At 37.1% G+C, this 9,218-nt stretch overlaps 1 pseudogene; it reads left to right on the forward strand.

Annotated features, from left to right (window-relative positions):
- Positions 1-5,496: 5,496 nt before the first annotated feature.
- LOC120224837 lies at positions 5,497-6,453 on the forward strand (annotated as a pseudogene).
- Positions 6,454-9,218: the final 2,765 nt, after the last annotated feature.

Consider the following 9,218-nt stretch of genomic DNA (forward strand, 5'->3'; position numbering starts at 1 on the left):
AAGAACTAGGTTAGGGGAATTGCAGGCAACCTGTGTTTGCTAATTGGCTTTACCCAAAGGAAAACTTTCTCATATCTTCAAGTCAAGAGGTGGTTTTACAATCTGGAGCAATGTGCTCAAGGAAGTTAGCCCCTACCCTCCCAGAATATCAGGAAATACCTGATATCTGATAGCAAATGATACAAGCAGTACCTTCTGTGATGATTACACTTCAAAGAGATGCGTCCTCCCTTCCCCCCCCCCACCCCAGCCTTGAGAAAGACATTCCTGGTGGTAATACTAGCAAAAGGCAGGGAAAAGATTTACACACATTTCAAATAGGGCGGAGAAGGAATTTCCAATTAGTTTTCCAAAGTAAATGCTCTAAGAAAAGAGAGGTCAGGGGCCTAGAGTTGAGCCATCTTAGAATATTTAGAGGATTTCTTTGACTCTCACTCTGTAAAGAGGATAATTCATACACTGTTTAAAAGAAGGGTCATTACAGCAATGCCAACCACATAGCAGTGTCTCCTCTTAACAAAATTTTTAGGATTATTGTCAATAAAATCAAATTCAGAAAATCATTGTCTTCAAATTAATTTAAAAAGAACATGTTCGTTTTAAAAAGAACTACTTAACCTCCAACAATATTTTAAAATTTACAATGGCATTTGTTTTGATTTTTAAATATTCCTAGGGTGACAATGCTGGCTAGTGCTGAAAATGATTTAATTGTATTAAATAACTTTGAATAAACAAAATGATTATTTGGATATGTCTTTAGTCAGTGCTCAGGGCATTCCTGAGATACCTGAAATAAACATTCAATTTGGAAGGATGAAAATTCCATTTACTCTTTCATCAGGCAATAGTTCTCTTTCAACAAATATTTTACATTTCTGTTATAGACAAAGGATAATACTTCACGATGTAATAGATTAAAAAATTAATAAGGCTAATCTTTTCTCTTAAACTCACACACTACTAAGTAGATTATGTTAAGTCACCAAGTTGCCCTAATACAAGGCAGATTGAAATTAGTGCCATAAGAGAATGTCAATTGCTGTGGCATTACAGAAACAGAAAAAATCAAATCCGGTTAAGTAAGTCTCTTTCAGTTCACAAGTACCTTAGTCAAGTATCAAAAGGTAGTAGACTTTTGCAAGTAATGTGGACTCCTTCAATTTCTTTTAATAAGAAATATGAAACATAAGCAAATATAAATTTATTTAATGAAATCCAGAGCCAGCCCTCAGAAGCAAATAGATCCAGAAAACGGACATTAAAATTACTCTCTCTGTCTCTTTGGATTGACATGGTCTCTTACTCCTATTTCTCTTCCTTCATTTTTTTTCTTTTTCTGCCTAATTGTCTTCTCTATTTTGTCATATGTAAGGCCAAACACGGTTGGCCCAGATCTCAATTTGTGTCCCTTTTCAGTTAGAGAGTTAAAAAAAGCTGACCCATGTCTCAGAGACCAAAATCCAGATAGCCTGGAGAAAGCATCTAAATTGCCTGAATTGGGCCAGATGTTTATCCTTGTCCAAAAGATATTATTGAGATAAAATGAAGTTCACCCAATGAGTGGACTTTCCAGACAAGGGAAACAGAAGTTAGGATATTAACTTGAAATATATAAAAGAAAGCAAGGTAGATGCTAGACCAAGAAGTAAGATTACCATCTTTCATCAATAAACATTCTGGGGAATTGCCTCTTAGCAGGGATTAGGTTCTAAAGTCAGCATACATTGAAAGAACACTTAAAGACAAAATTACCTTTGAAATATCTTAAATTGCCCTAAATTCTGTAACACATGTGGTTTTATGTATATAAATATTTTTATGGAATGCTTTGGTTGTAAATAGCAAATAAGCTTGATTCAGTTGGCTTAAACAAAAAGGAAGAAACCTTGTTATCTCACAAACAAATGGCCCAGTGTTTGTTAATTCAGTTGTTCAATGACATCATGGCACCGAAGTTCTCTTCATCTTCCTATTTTGCCATTATTAGCATGTCGGACTCTCCCAAGCTAACACGTTTTGTGCTCACAAATGGCTACAGACCAGGGACTCAATCACATAGGAAAATATACAAAGTCTCTTCCTTATTCATCTAATTTAAGGAGTGATGGAAACTCTTTCCCAAAGCCCCTACTCTCAGTTGACCTCCCTCAAGTCTCTATCAGAAACGGGGTAGAACTCAGTCTAAACAAACCACTAGCTAGAAGAATAGGAGCACTGTAGTACATTTATAACAATCAGAACTTACCCAGGAGCCAATCTGAGCAAAGCTGGACTCCATACAGTATCAGGGTACTGTCAACATAGAAAAAGCAGAAAACCAATAATTTGACACTTACAAAACTCCTGATTCTAGTCATGCTTATTTTAGGTCTAATAAATATAAAAGAAAAGAGTGAAAATAAACCTCAGATTCCATCAAAACCAATGAATTTCAAGATTCACCATGCTGTGTGTACTATCTATTGATACCCTGTGGCTTGGTGATTTGTAATATTCTTTGAGAACTTCTTGTCCAGGCTATATAGGTGAGGCTCTAAAGCCCAAACGATAACTAAAGAAGTGAGTAAAAGAACTATTTTAATCCAAATGGAAGGGGTATGAATAAACAGGAAGCTTGTGAAAAATTCATTTCGATAAGATGAGATAATTATTTTCACTGGCCCAGTCAGTTAGTTGTTTATCTCACAGGGGATCATGTTGCCCTCAGGTGCTGCAGGGGACCCACCTGTCAAGGCTGAGGGTTATGCACCATGCTACTTCTCTAGGATATCAACAGGGTCATATTCTGGCTACTTGAAAGATCCACATTTTTTTGTCAATTTGCAATAAATTCCAACTAAGCCCTGAGAAACACTGCTCTAGGCTGTAGAAATTTGCCTTCAGGCAGCAAAAAGTTTTATATTAAATTTCTGCCCTCATGTTTTACTATAGGTTTGTTGTGTTTTTTTTTATGTTTATTTATTTATTTTTGATAGAGAGAGAGTGAGTGGGGGAGGGGCAGAGAGAGAGAGAGGAAGAGAGAGAATCCCAAGCAGGCTCCACACCGTCACTGCAGAGCCTGACGTGGGGCTTGAACTCACAAACCATGAGATCATGACCTGAGCCAAAATCAAGAGTTGGTTGCTCAACTGACTGAGCCCCAGGAGTCCCTAGATTTTTTAAAATTGTTTATTGTGCTTAACTGTAATAACCTCTTTGAGTGCAAGTCTTTGATACAGCATCAAGTTTGAAGCCAGAGTCATAGTAATCAAAAAATGTCCAGCAAATGAAAGAATACATTTTCTTTCTTACCCATTTCTGAACCTTTACCCAAACCACAATATTCTGTCAGTTGCCTTATAAGTTAATAAATATCCCCAGTAACTGAACAGCACACCTTTGTAAAGATGTTGTATAATACATGTATCAGATGCTTAATGTTAACATTGAACAATCCTCATAGAAATGGAGCAGGCCTCCCTAGTTATTAACTGTGGGATGTGCATAACTTCCTTCAAAATAATACGTTATGGAAAGGGGACAAGTTTTAAGTGGAGAAAATTGACAAGTACTTCCTTAGTCAAGTGATCAAAGTCAACATCAATAGTGAAAATCATGGTGACAGTTTGTCCCTTTTTATAATGTGGTAAGAATGGCATGTTACCTGCATGATCTTCATCTCCAAAACACATAACCTATTCTTGTTGTGAGAAGAACACCAGTAAATCCCAACTGAGAGACATTCTACAAATTACAGGACCAATAATCCTCAAAACCACTGAGGTCATCAAAAACAAGAAAAGTCTGAGGAACTGTGGGAGCCAAGGGAGTCTAAGGAGACACAATGACTAAATGTCACATGATGTTCTCAGTAGAAGAAAAAAGGACTGGTAAGAAGGAAATCTGAATCAAGTACGGACTTTATTTAATAATCGTGTATCAATATATTGGTTCACTAATTGTAACAAATGCACCATATTAATACTATAAGAAGTTACTAAAAGGAAAAACAGTGTGAACTATATGGGAACTCTATACTATTGTAATTTTTCTGTAAAAACAATTTTTCTGTCCTAAAAAGAAAGGACCTTTACCTCACATTCATCTGGAGCAGAGAGGGGAGAAATGCAATCACCAAACACCAAATGATACCTTTCTATAGATTACCCCTCCCCCACTCCACCCCAGGGAAGAAATGAATCAACACCTGTGATCCAACTAAGCGACAGCACATTGCTTCTTCATGGGGAGAGTGACTAAAATATGTGGCTGGAGGCCAGGACTGTTAATCTAGTGGAGGCTGCTGCACATGGCTGGAAGAGGAGAAATCCCCACCAGCAGGTGCCCTCTCCATATTGCCTGTCCTAGCAGCACCAAATACTGCTGTTTTTTTTCAGATAGCCTGCCACAGATTTTAACCCCCTAAAAGATCACACTTTCCTACTTTAAGCAATGATTTTGAACTCAGCTAATTTTTGTATTTTATGATTAACCATCCAGAAAGGGTCTGTCCTTTCTCTTAGATTCTTATTTTACACCTTAAATCCTTAAACACTTGGGTTTATACTGGCTCACCTGATCAAGTTTCTTATTTCCCAGAGTTGTTAGGTTACAAGATTCTTCCTCCTTTGCAATGGTCCATCTCTTAACTGAGTTATCCTCTGTCCTCAATTCTTCCTTGTCCTTGACTAATTTAAATTATAAAACAAATCCACAACATTTCAAAGGAATCTTTTTCCATCAGCCAAGATTGTTCACCAGCCAAGAAAGCCTCAGGGCAACCAAGTTACCTATTAAATCTTGATGAAGATCAGCAAGATCTAGAATTTGCTTCCTTCTGTTGGGTAACTTATAAATGTAGCAATAATACTGCGTATCCCAAATTCATTACCAATTATGGACATACTAGATATTTTATTTTTGAACGTATTGCATATCAGTTTACAAAAAAAGAATTCCAAAGCCTGCCACCAAATTCCTTCTCTATGTCACTTGACAATGAGGCACTAAAAACAATTGCAACAGCTGTATATATCCTGAGATCATGAGCCATACACTTTATATAGAAACCGATAATTTCAAAAGTTTAAAGAAACTAATTTAACCAAGCTTTAAATAAGTTTAAAAAATAGTTGCTTAAATTGTCAACCAAAACCATAATTTTGATTAGAGAAAGATAATATGAATAAGTTTGATCTGTGACCCCAAGTTAAAGGAACCCATCTGTTAATGATATCAGTTGAAAGTAGAACAAATACCATATGATTCCAATCATAAGTGGGATCTAAAAAAAAGAATAAACAAAATCAGAGCTATAAATGCAGAGCACACACTGATGGTGGGGGTGGAGGAGAGGGGTGGGGTGGGGGGGAAATGGGGAAAGGGGAAAGGGAGATACAGATACAGATACAGATACAGATACCAGATACTCATTCTGGTTATAGAATGAGCAAGTCACAGGAATAAAAAGCAAAGCCTAAGGAATACAGTCAATGATGTTGCAGTAGCGATATAATGGGACAGATGGTAGCTATACTTGTGAACACAGTACAGTGTATGAATTTGTCAAATCACTAAGCTGTAATACACCTGAAGCTAATGTAACACTGCATATCAATTATACTCAAATAAGAAACATTTTTAAAAATCAAAGCACAGGTCTAGTCCTTCAAGATCCTGAAAGGAAAGAAGGCTAAGAGCAAGATGGATGACACTGCCCCTGCTGACATGAAGAAGCAGGAGGCCAAGAAGGTGGTCAATCCCCTATTTGAGGAAAAGCCCAAGAACTTTGGTATTAGACAGGATATCCAGCCCAAAAGGGACCTCGTCTGCTTTATCAAATTGCCCCACTACATCAGGCTGCAGTGGCAAAGGACTGTTCCCTATAAATGTCTAAAAGTGCCTTCTGCAGTTAACCAGTTCACCCAGGCCCTGGACCACCAAACGGCTACTCAACTGCTTAAGCTGGCCCACAGATACAGACCAGAGACAAAGAAGGGGCAGAGATTGTTGCTACAGGCTGAGAAGAAAGCCACCAGCAAAGGTGATGTCCTTTGCTGGGGTCACCTGTCATTCATGCTGGGGTTAATACTGTCACCAACTTGGTGGAAAACATGAAGGTTCAGCTGGCGATGATCACACAGGATGTGGATCCCACTGAGCTGGTTGTCTCTCTGCATGCCCTGTGTTGTAAGAAGGGGGTTCCCTACTGTATTATGAATGGGAAGAAGGCCAGGCTAGGGCATCTGGTCCACAGGAAGACCTACACCACTGTCACCTTCACACAGGTTAACTCAGAAGACAAAAAAAGCTATACCTCTGGCTAAGCAGGTGGAAGCTATCAGGACCAATTACAATGACAGATATGATGAGATCTGCTGTCACTGGGGAGGCCACCTCCTGGGTCCAAAGGCAGTGGTTCACATTGCCAAGTTGGAAAAGGCTAAAGAACTAGCCACAAAATTGGGCTGAGCATATGCTGTTGAATTTTCTGTACACAAAAGTTACAAAAAGTTCTTTCAAAAAAAGTCAAAATAGCACAAAACAGACATTCTTTTTGTAAAAACAGACAAGTCCAGATTGCTTATATGAAATAGATGGGCTCTCATCATCCTTTGAAACTTTCTTTTAGTTCAATTTTAAAAATTGGTAACAAAGATGTATAAAACATATCTATGACAATCTCTAATTTCATCATCTTTGTTTTTTTTTTGAAAGATTATACATAACCTACTGTTATCAACATATATATTATCAACATACATATAGTCTCCTTGAGGGTCTTTTCTACTCTGTCCATCCCTTATCCTCTTAAGAGTGCTTTTACCAAGTAGATATTTGATAATTTACATTGAGATATAATGGATGCTAATAATTTCTAAAGGGATCTCAGTGCATGTCTGAAAGGAGAAATTGCTGTAAGAGAGAGAAGCTTAAAAGAGGATAATGAGAAAAATATATCATTCATTTTTGGAAGACACTTGAGTGCCTACTCTTTGCTGATGCTCTGCTAAGCACAGTGGGGGATGGAGAAAAACATGATCAGGACTTGAAGTAGCTTATCAATAATTAAGGATATAAGGTATACATATGAGGTGTACTAGACACTGAGTAGGAAGTAAAAGTGAGTGACAATGAAAACATCTAGGACTTAAGGAGAAGTAGAAACCACTTGGATCTGAGAATGTTCTAGAGACTGGTCGTAAATAGAGTGATGATAATTAGCATAGCTAAGTTAATAATTATCTAAATGGGTTGAAGGGAAAATGGAGTGGCAGGGATAAAAACTGATTCTCTGGATCCTGTCAGAATCTTATTAAAATTGTGTCAGGAGAAATACGACAGAAAGCCCATGACTAAAAGACACCTTGCTTATATGGATATGTTTTGCAAATTAATCAATCTCACAATCTGATCACTGTGATTCCTAAGATTTTTGTATTAGTTTCATTTAGCAATTTTATGTTTATAGATTGTCATTTTTTTAATTTTTGAAGAAGCTCTTTATCTCTAAATTATGCTGCCTTTGTGCCAAAAATTTGGAAACATTCAGGTTGCTCAGTCATGGATACAAAACAACTAGCATGAAATCAAAGGGTCTGTGATAAAATATTTAGCTAGAAATTTAAAAGCCTAGTTAATATTTAACCCAAAAACTTACATAATAAAAATGATGATAATGAATGTGACTCATGATAACTATTAGAGTTGTGTAAAATTAAATTAATGATGGTTTTAAAACATGAAATGATCATTTCAAAGGAAGAAAATTAGTTTTATGTGACCATATGCTACAAATTGAGAATAGATTTAGAAACAATCAAAAAGTACTGAAATAATACAAAGACAAAAAAGTCTTCTTATATTGACAGTTACCAAACACTCAGTGATCTCCTTCCCACACTGCTCAGCATGGGATACAAAGCCCTCTCCACACTCTTGTCCCTTCTTGCTTTTCTAGTGTCCAACTCACCCAACCGCTGCTTTAGCAGTTACTTTATTTTCTTAAAAACTGCTAAGGCCTTCCCATATCTTGACTTTTGCTGCTGTAGTGTAAACCTTTCTCCACATCTCTGAATGGAGTAAGTCTGTTAAGTTCCAATAAACATACTACTTTTATCATGAAATAAAACAGTCTCAGCTATGACAGCCTTAAATGTGAGTAGACATTGTGCAAATTTAGAGAGAGCACTGAAAAGAGTGTGGACATCTCAAACCAAGGAATACTTGGAAAACTCAACTACCAGGTATATGAGGACCCGTGAAACAGTGGATCAGAAGGAAAGGTAGGAAGCTGGGACCACCGGGAATAAGGTGTGTGTGTGCATGTGTGTGTATGTGTAGTGGGGGCAGGCATGGAAGGAGAAGAACAAAGATGCAAGGGGTTACTAGGAAGCATTCTCAGGGATGCTGTAAATTTAGACTTCATTCCAACAGAGATCAATATTTTTTTTCATTTCTGCTTGTTCTTTTTTTTTTTTAACTACAGCCTTATTGAGATATAATTCACAAACAGAAAATTCACACACCACATTTAAATTATATCATTTAATGGCTATTTGTATATTCACAGACATGTGAAACTGTCTATCCCTATAGTCAATTGTAGAACATTTGCATTATCTCAAAAAAGAAACTCCTTATCTTTTAGCCATCACTCTTGTATCTTCATCCCCACAGATCTAAGCAAGTACTCACCTACTTTCTGTTCTATAGATTTGCCTGTTAGAGACATTTCATATAAACAAAATCATACTATTTTGTCTTGTGTAACAGGCTTCTTCCACTTAGAATAATGTTTTTAAGGTTCATTCACGTTTATCAGGGGTCAAATAGCAGATGGAAGCAATTACCAGATGGATAATTCACTGGGAGTGGTGGGCAAGAGACCAGTTCCTAAAAAGTCCATCCTCCCAGAATAACAACATTGTGAGAGTAAGCAAGATGTGAGGAGCAGGTCTTGCTCTCCAGGAAGGACTTCAGCACTAAAAAGAATAAACAAAATGCAGACCCAGTTACATAGACTTGGCCAATAGAGATGGAGGTAGAAGGGTCTCTCTTGACATCCAAAATAGGAAGTCTGTGGCAACAAAACAAACTATTGACCAACTCAATTATTCTAGTCCCTTCCTTCCTCTTCATTTCCACATAATGGACAATAAAACAAATTAACAGTAAAAGCAAAGATTAAGAACACAGAAGGCTTGTTTTCATCACTGTAAACTATCAATACATTT

This window comes from Hyaena hyaena, unplaced genomic scaffold (genome assembly GCF_003009895.1).
Source record: "Hyaena hyaena isolate Hyena2069 unplaced genomic scaffold, ASM300989v1 scaffold_1265, whole genome shotgun sequence".
Taxonomy (NCBI): Eukaryota; Metazoa; Chordata; class Mammalia; order Carnivora; family Hyaenidae; genus Hyaena; species Hyaena hyaena.